This window comes from Diabrotica undecimpunctata, chromosome 6 (genome assembly GCF_040954645.1).
Source record: "Diabrotica undecimpunctata isolate CICGRU chromosome 6, icDiaUnde3, whole genome shotgun sequence".
Lineage (NCBI taxonomy): Eukaryota > Metazoa > Arthropoda > Insecta > Coleoptera > Chrysomelidae > Diabrotica > Diabrotica undecimpunctata.
Window position 1 is genome coordinate 24,077,369 of NC_092808.1, and position 9,107 is coordinate 24,086,475.

Below are 9,107 nucleotides of genomic sequence, written 5' to 3' on the forward strand. Positions count from 1 at the left end.
ACAGATACATAAAGAAATTTTTAAGAAAGACTTTTTAATGACGAAAGACCAACACAACCAACGCGCAAACTTCCTTCCGAAAACTTATCAGGGCCATCAATAATGCGAAGTCAAATAGAATATGCAGTTAGAACTACAAAGATGCAAAAAGCAACAGGTCCAGATGAAATTAATATAAAGGCAATAACAGTACTAGACGAGGAGAATTTCGAAACCTTGGTAAATCTGTTCAATAGAATTTATGATACTGGTTACATTCCGCGAGAATGGCTGCAGTCATCCTTTGTGATGATCTCAAAAACAGCTAATGCCACAAAATGCAATGAACACCGCTTAATCAGTTTAATGAGTCACTTGCTGAAACTCTTCCTTAGGATATTACACTCAAGAATGTACAAGATACTAGAAGAACTTAGCGGGTCAACACAATTCGGTTTTAAGGGAGGACTAGGAACAAGAGAGGCAATTTTATGTTTGAACACCTTAATACAAAACTGTTTAGATCAACGAAAAGATGTCTACCTCACCTTCATCGACTACGAGAAGGCATTTGACAATGTTAAACATGATATCATGATGGAACTACTACATAGGGCCAACATTGACCAGAAGGAGATCAGAATTATTCAGAATCTATAATACTGGAACCAAATGGCAAAGGTGAGGATTGATCAAGACCAATATACGGATGAATTTGAAATCCGAAAAGGTATCCGCCAAGGCTGCATACTCTCTCTCCGATGCTTTTTAATTTACATGTTGAAAATATATTTGCGGAAGCATTAGAAGACACGGAATTAGGCATTAAGGTGAACGGCATACCAATTAGCAACCTACGCTATGCGGACGACACAGAGATTATAACTGATAATTTGGAAGATCAGCAGTTATTACTTGATAGGGTGAATAGCATAGGTAAAAAATATGGCCTCAAAATCAACATTTTGAAAACGAAATATATGGTCATTAGCAGAAACCCTCCAGAAAACCCGATAATATGCATAGGTGACGATCGCATAAAACGCGTGAAAACTTTTAAATACCTTGGCACCACAATCAATGACCAATCGGATCCACAACAAGAGATAAAAACCCGAATACAAATGGCAAGACAAGCTTTTGTGAAATTCAGACCGCTTCTATGTAATCAAAACCTAAATTTCGAAATACGCTACAGAATGGTCAAGTGCTACATACGGTCCATCTTGCTTTATGGCATGGAAACGTGGACTGTGAAAAAAACATCTATCAACAAACTTGAAGCATTTGAAATGTGGTCATTGAGTAGAATGATGCGCATACCTTGGGTGGATAGAGTTCGAAACGATGACGTCCTTAAGAGAGCCGGCGTGGAAAGAGAACTGTTTGAATTAATTAAAAAACTCAAGATTGGTTACCTTGGGCACATATTGAGAGGAGCAAAATATGAAATACCACAGTTAATCCTACAAGGGAAGATCGAAGGTAGGAGAGGAGCCGGCCGCAAACAATTATCCTGGTTAAGGAATATTAAAGAATGGACAGGAATACACAATACAGGCGAGCTGTGTCACGCCGCCAAGAACAGAATTCTAGTAATGAGATAGTCGCCTACGCACTTTGGTGTATGGCATGTTAAGCAGAAGAAGAAGAAGAAGTCCATCAGTACTACAGGAAGATTTGCTTTTGATACTAGTAATTGTTTGGATCAGTTCAGATTTATCAGATTCAGATTCAAAAAAGAATGAATTCGAGACCTTTTTTAAATCGGGAGATAGGAAATAGGATCTTGTTGTGGCAAAATAGCTGATGTTATATTTTTACTCACATTAACGAAGTATTCGTTTAGATTTTCATGGTTTGAAAGAGAAAATGTTTGAGCTGTGTTAGTTTTATTTCGAAAATCGTTTATTATGAACAAAGTTTCCCTTGCAACATTTTTAGAGCTTCCCAGACGATTCTTATAGAACATTGTTTTAGCTCTTTTGATAATTTTTAGATAGGTTCCTCTGTACTTGGAGATATATTTAGTGAACGCATATTCTTGGTTGATATGCGGATACCTTTGGTACTCCAGGGTTTGTGATGTTTTGACTTAATTGTAATAATTAAAGAAAATGCCTTATTGAAAATACAAAAAAGCTTATCTAAACAATCACTAAAATTATAGTCCATGTGCACAGAGAGAAAGTACCACCCAGAAGTCAAGCACAAATTTTGGAATTTACGAAAGTTCTTAGCCGGAAAAAGCCTACCTAAACGTTGGGTTTTCGAGGATAGTTTGTTAAGAGTGTTAAACTTGGTATATACTGCTTCATGATCACATAGTCCTGCATTAATAATTGTACGTACATCAAGGGGTGAGAAATCTGAGACAATATAATCAATTATGGTAGATGTTATTCTAGTAATTCTTGTAGGAGAACTATTCTAAACATATGATAATACTTTTTTCTATTTCTCAATTTTTAAATTTTCTAAACGTCTGTTCTATTCCACTAATTTGATAACGTTATATATGTCCGTTATCAAATTAAAAATTATACTGATGCTTAATAAACAAAAATAAATTTACTTTGATAAAATAAAGGCAGATATCGAGCACAGTTTTATTAATTAAATCTTGCCCAAATACTTTCGCTCACTAGAGCATCTTCTGGGGCATTTCGTCAATTTTGGGCTATCCAACAATCCCAGAATGTCATAAACATAAAATTAAACATGAAGTTGAACATAGACTAGAGAGAAACTATACTCAGGAAAAAGAATAGTTTCTCTCTCCTGTTGCCGACCAGGATGTAGCTTCGACTTTTTAAATAATTTTAACACTTTGGCTACTGGCTATAAATTTGAAGTTTTTTGTCAGAAACTGAAACTATATTTTGGTAAAATTCACAATATTTAATACTAAAAACATGTAAATATCAACATTTAGGTATTTTTTTGAAAAAAAATCATGCGTAAGGGCCGTGTCAAAAAATGGTACACACAGTTTGTGGCAGAAATAAATGCGTAATTATCTTCTTAGAAACTATGTGTACCATTTTTGGACACAATGTTCATTTTTTTGCTTGACAGTAATGAGTGTCAAAAAAGCAGTTGGTACACAAAAACTTATCACTGCATGCTAGACAAGATGTTTTAACACGTTTTGTTTCTTTTATAGCAAAGTTACGTCCATTTCTAGCACTATTATTTTTATAACATCTTGTACAACGAACTCTCTGTTCCACTTCGGAAAGTTTGTGATTTCTTTCTTGGTTAACACGACGATCATCCAAATTTTTCATCTAAATATTTTGACTACGAAAAATTTCTGAGGTGATTTCTTCTCTAAATTTAGTGATACTTATCTTTTTGTTTGTTATAGCCTCGTATGCAGTATGTGCATTTATAATAGATGTGTTAACCAAAAGTTCAATTGAAACTTTCCTATACCACTTAATACCCCTACGCACTGCTGATGAATATGATGCTTTTTGATCAGAGACGTCTATAAATGATTTCACATTATTATACTGCACGATTGTGGAAGGCTTTCTCACGACACCCCTTTTTGTTGGCACGTCCACTATTTCAGGCACAGACTCCGTAGTGAGAAACATGACATCTCTTTTGTCTTTCCATTTTCCAATTATGAATTTACTGTTACTCTGTCTCATGACTAATTCACCCCTTTTTAATTTAGCCTCACTTACTACTTTTGGATTATGCTTCCTGTGTTTTCTCAGTGTGCCTATTAAATGTGTATCTTTGTACAGAAGTTCGTGTGCTAAATTCACGCTAGTGTAATAATTATCTGTGCACAAAACGCGACCTGAATGTAAAAGTGGTTCCATAAGCTATAGCACCACTTTTGTACCAATTGGTTTTTCATTAGGTGTTCATCGCTTTTCATTTGCTCTTTTCCTGTATAAATTTTAAAATTGTATGTGTAACCTTTCACTCCACATAGTTTAAATAATTTCACACCGTATTTGTGACGCTTTCCGGTATATATTGGCAAAAGCTCAGTCGTCTTCGAAAAGGAATCATCGTCTCATCTATACACACATTCTTGTTAGGAGTATATGCTGATTGGAACTTCTTGATTAACAAATTTTGCAAGGGAAGGAATTTTTTGAGCCTATCATCTGAGGCAATTTCGTTGTTTGAGAAGTGCAAATTGGACAAAAGAAGCTCAAACCTTATCCTGGACATGTGAACAAATTTTCCAATTTCATTTTTGTACAGCATATTGGTGCTAAAATAATCTTTCAAAGTGGGTTTACGATCCAAACCCATCCATATTAGAAGACCTAAGAAAACAAAAATTTCGGATTGATTTGTGTTTCTCCATTGTCCCAATAATGCTGTTTTTGTTAATGTTTTATTTGTAATTCCTGATACTATTTTCTGTTCAGCATATCTGTTGGTTTCCTCGGCAATAAGTGATAAGATATCGTTGTCAATAAATAATTTATAAAAATGAATTGGATGATCTCCTTCCCTTTGTGCAAAAAAACTTTGGGAGAATCCTGAATCTTCCGTGAAAGTAAATGTGTTCAAATTACCTACAAAATTATAAACTCAAAACTATAAAAGTGAATACTAATTTATATATTACCTGCACAATTATTCCAAATGATATTAGGATTAGGATTATTTAAAAAAATATCAGGTTCAGAATCGTTGTTGAGAGATTCTAGATCAGATTCGAATTCTAACTCTTGCCCATCACTGTTAATTTCTAAATTAGAGGAAAAAGAACACGAATCTTGATCATTTGGATCATCTATATCCATAGCATCATCATCATCATCTTCACTAATAAACTAACACTCCATTTCACTCATATTCTCGGCTATTTCACGTAGTTCAGCATCACTTAATTTTTTATTTGACATTTTAAGTACTAATTTTAGAACCGTAAACACACAAGACTAATATTGCACAAACAACAAGTTTCTGCAAGTCAAAAAATGGCCATAATATGCTATCTGCTGAAGGAGTCTCAAACTGCTCCGCCATAATTTTAAAAAATCGGTCATAGTACAGCCATCTGTTGATTAAGTCCCAAACTGCTTCGCCAGAATTTAGCAGTAAACTGTAGGAACCTAGATACGCATTTAAAACCATCAGAACTGTGTTCACCAAATGTACACACAGCTTGAAACATTACCATTTCATGTGACCAAATTTGGTACATGCAGTTTTTGGTAAACATCAACTGTGTACCAGAAATGGTACACACAGTAGCCAAAGTGTTAAACTGTTTGTCCTTGTTTAGTGCAGTGTTATGTTCAACTTTATGTTTAATTATGTGTTTATAATATTCTACGATTGTTGTATAGCTCAAAATTGACGAAATGCCCCTGAAGATGCTCTGGGGAGCGAAAGTACTTGGGCAAGATTTAATTAATAAAACTGTGCTCGATATCTGCCTTTATTTTATCAAAGTTCATTTATTCGAGCATTTAACCTTATATCAATCAAAAAATTTAGCAGCAAAAAGCAAAATAAATTTTAATAAGTTTTAAACAAAATATAAAGATTGTCCAAATACGTACTCTACAAATTTTAATAATTCAAATCGACAATATTAAAGTAATAAAAAGAAGAGTTGCCTCTATCTGGATTTAAAGCGGCATCGGCAGACGGTTGTTATTGACACCTGGTAAAATTGTCGGCATTCCCACCGTGCATGCCGCTTAAAACCACAAAGGATTTTCAGAGATGACAAACTTCGTTATTTGCGAGATTTTCTCCTTTGAAGATCCACTCGTGTTTTATTGTTTACTTTTATCTACTTGTTGGCTTTCAGTATAAAGCAAAACCAACCGATTCTAAGATCTCATCTCGAATGGGAGGATAATGAAACTCTAGTGCTTGTAGTGTCTGCGAACAATTGTGTGCAAAAAATTATTTACTTTTAACAAAATGAGAAAGCAATTGCAATATTCACTACCTGTTTGTGACTTCATATCAATGAAGTCGACTTGGCATCTCGATTTAAATTCATTGCCTTTAATGGGCTTAACGATTCCCTTTCCTCTTCTAATTCCATGACCGTTATAGATCATTGGAGATCATGTTGGCTACTTTAACAGCATTATAAATAGTAATGTACAGTATATTTCACGAATTTGTGTGTATTTTAAATTAGGAATGAAGTTTTAACTTAAACGACCCTCTATACAAGAAAGACATTGGCAAATTTTCCCAGTATTTGAAGCACAATACATATTAAAAATTAATATACCGTATACAGTGCGTAAAAGCCAAATGGAATAAATTCATAATTTAGGTTACTGTACATATTTATAAAAAATCCCGAAACACGTCAAATTTAAATTATAACTTAACATTTTTTAACGTGAAAATGCAACCGCTACCTTCAACCACCTTAGAATGACAGGTACAACCCCCAATTTTTAAAATAGGAAGTATAGGCTTGTGATATATCGTCTGAAAGGTCTTTTCATTCTCCATTCAAAAATGTTGTCGCTTTCAAGTTTATTAAGATTAATTAAGATAAAATAAATTAAAATCATGTGGTTACCGAAATTCGCTAAAATATACTCAAAACTTATTTCCCGTTTAGGTCTTGATAATGAGAAAGTGAACAAAAATCATAGCAATGTGGTTTTTAGATGGTAACCATTAAAAAACATTAAAGAATTTCCGTGGCAACGTTATTTTAACACGCATTAGTAAATTGTTTTATTTAAGTTGTCAGTATTTTAAAAAAAGTAAAAAGTTCGTTCAATTCAATTCTCAAAAATGGTTAGATTAACAGAAATGCATAAAATAGCAGTTTTACAAATGATTGGTTACGGAGATAACACCCGAACACAACAGGAAGTAATTCGCCTATTTCATGAGAATTTTCCTAATTTACCGCCTATATCCCAAGGAACAATAAGTAAAATAGAGAAGCAGTTTCGCGAGTTTGGTCATGTAAGGCAGATAAAAAAAGCAGCTACCAATGCACTGAGTGATGAACTTAAATTAGATGTGTTGCTTGAGTTTCAGGAAAATCCACATACATCGAGTAGACAGGCATCCACTACATTCAATGCTAGCCATACATCGATAGTAAACATAATAAAAGAAAATAAATTGCATCCTCATAAGATGATACCTACTCAGGAGCTCATGGAAGACGATTTTGATAGGAGAATTTTTTTTTGTGAGCAAATGATGGACATGTTGGATAACAATATTATCCAATTAGAAGACGTTATGTTTTCTGATGAGTGTACTTTTTCACTTAACGGTCATGCTAATCGGCAAAATTGCCGCTACTGGGCCACGGAAAATCCTCACTGGATGAGAGAAGAACACACTCAATACCCTCAAAAGGTTAATGTTTGGGCAGGGATTGTAGGAAACAATATCATTGGTCCCTTTTTCATTGAGGGCAACTTGAATGGCAATAATTATTTGGCACTACTTGAAAATGATGTCATTCCAATGTTGGCAAATTTATATCCTGATCCAGGAAACCCTCAAGTTTCAGCGAATACGATATGGTTTCAGCAGGATGGGGCACCACCACATTACCAACTTAATGTCCGGCAGTACCTCGATACAATATTTCCCAATCGATGGATAGGGAGGCGAGGATCGATTGAATGGCCAGCGCGATAACCTGATCTTACATTATTAGATTTCTTTTTATGGGGATGTGTGAAGAGCCATATGTACAAAACTAAACCTTCTGATTTAAATGACTTAAAAGAACGAATAACGCTTGCGATTAGGTCGATCACGCCTGTTATGTTAAATAAATTTAGAAGACAGTTTTATTTGAGATTATAATGTTGCCAAGACGTTCACGGTGAATATTTTGAACATCTACTTCATTAACATTCATAGTTCTTTTTCCTGTTCTACATTTTATTACGTTTTGCATTACATTTTAGTTTTTGATTGTATTGTAGCGAATTTCGGTAACCACATGATTTTAATTTATTTTATCTTAATTAATCTTAATAAACTTGAAAGCGACAACATTTTTGAATGGAGAATGAAAAGACCTTTCAAATGATATATCACAAGCATATACTTCCTATTTTAAAAATTGGGGGTTGTACCTGTCATTCTAAGGGGGTTGAAGGTAGGGGTTGCATTTTCACGTTAAGGAATGTTATGTTATAATTTAAATTTGACGTGTTTCGGGATTTTTTATAAATATGTACAGTAACCTAAATAATGAATTTATTCCATTTGGCTTTTACACACTGTATATTAAATAGGAGGAGCAGACTTTCATATCGTACTTTGTCCATTTTTAACATTTTTCAGGAAGTGAGTAAAGCTGCTACTTAATTATTAATAAAGGTAAAATAAAAACACAAAATATGAATAAATGTACTTTTTATCAATTTATCCTTTTTATAAGTTTTATCAAGTTTTATTAATTAAAAAAATAAATATTGATAGACAAAACGCCATTTGGTAGTCTTTAAATGACAAAATGTAGTTTGATTGTCCCTAAATGAATAAAATAAAAATATGAACTGAAAATGCATTTTTGCGTGTTTGTAATGCAATATAGTAAAAAAAATCATATGACATGTATGTCGTCCTCAAGAAGACAGCAACATTCTTCTCCATCTTCACATTGATCGTAGGTCTGGTCTTTTTCAATTGTATTTTCACGATACTGCTCTTTTAAAATTGGATCTAACCAAGTTAACTCTGGATCTAATACTTATTCTTTGCCTGATAAACTAACTAAAAATTTTGATAAGCTATCCAGTTTTTTCTTCTTAACAGCATGCTTCACTGGTAATTCCGGCAGTACTATTTTCAGAAGACTCATTATTTCTATACAATACCTCTGTTTTATACGAGATTTTACTTTTCCCAGCAGTTTGTTTGTGGCGAGTTATGATTATTCTTTTGGCTCCACTGATACCTAGAACTTTTTTGAGTGAAAGTTCTGCATGTTTTATGTCATACAAAGTCCTATCGAATAGATTTCATAATATTTGTCTGATGACTTTATAAGAGCAAGTTTTAATAGTTTTTGGGCATTATTCAAAAGCCACAAGGTGAATGCATGTACTATGTGAAAATATTTATTCTGACTCCCATATCCATTCGAAAACAATTTTAGATATATAATATCTGGATCAAAA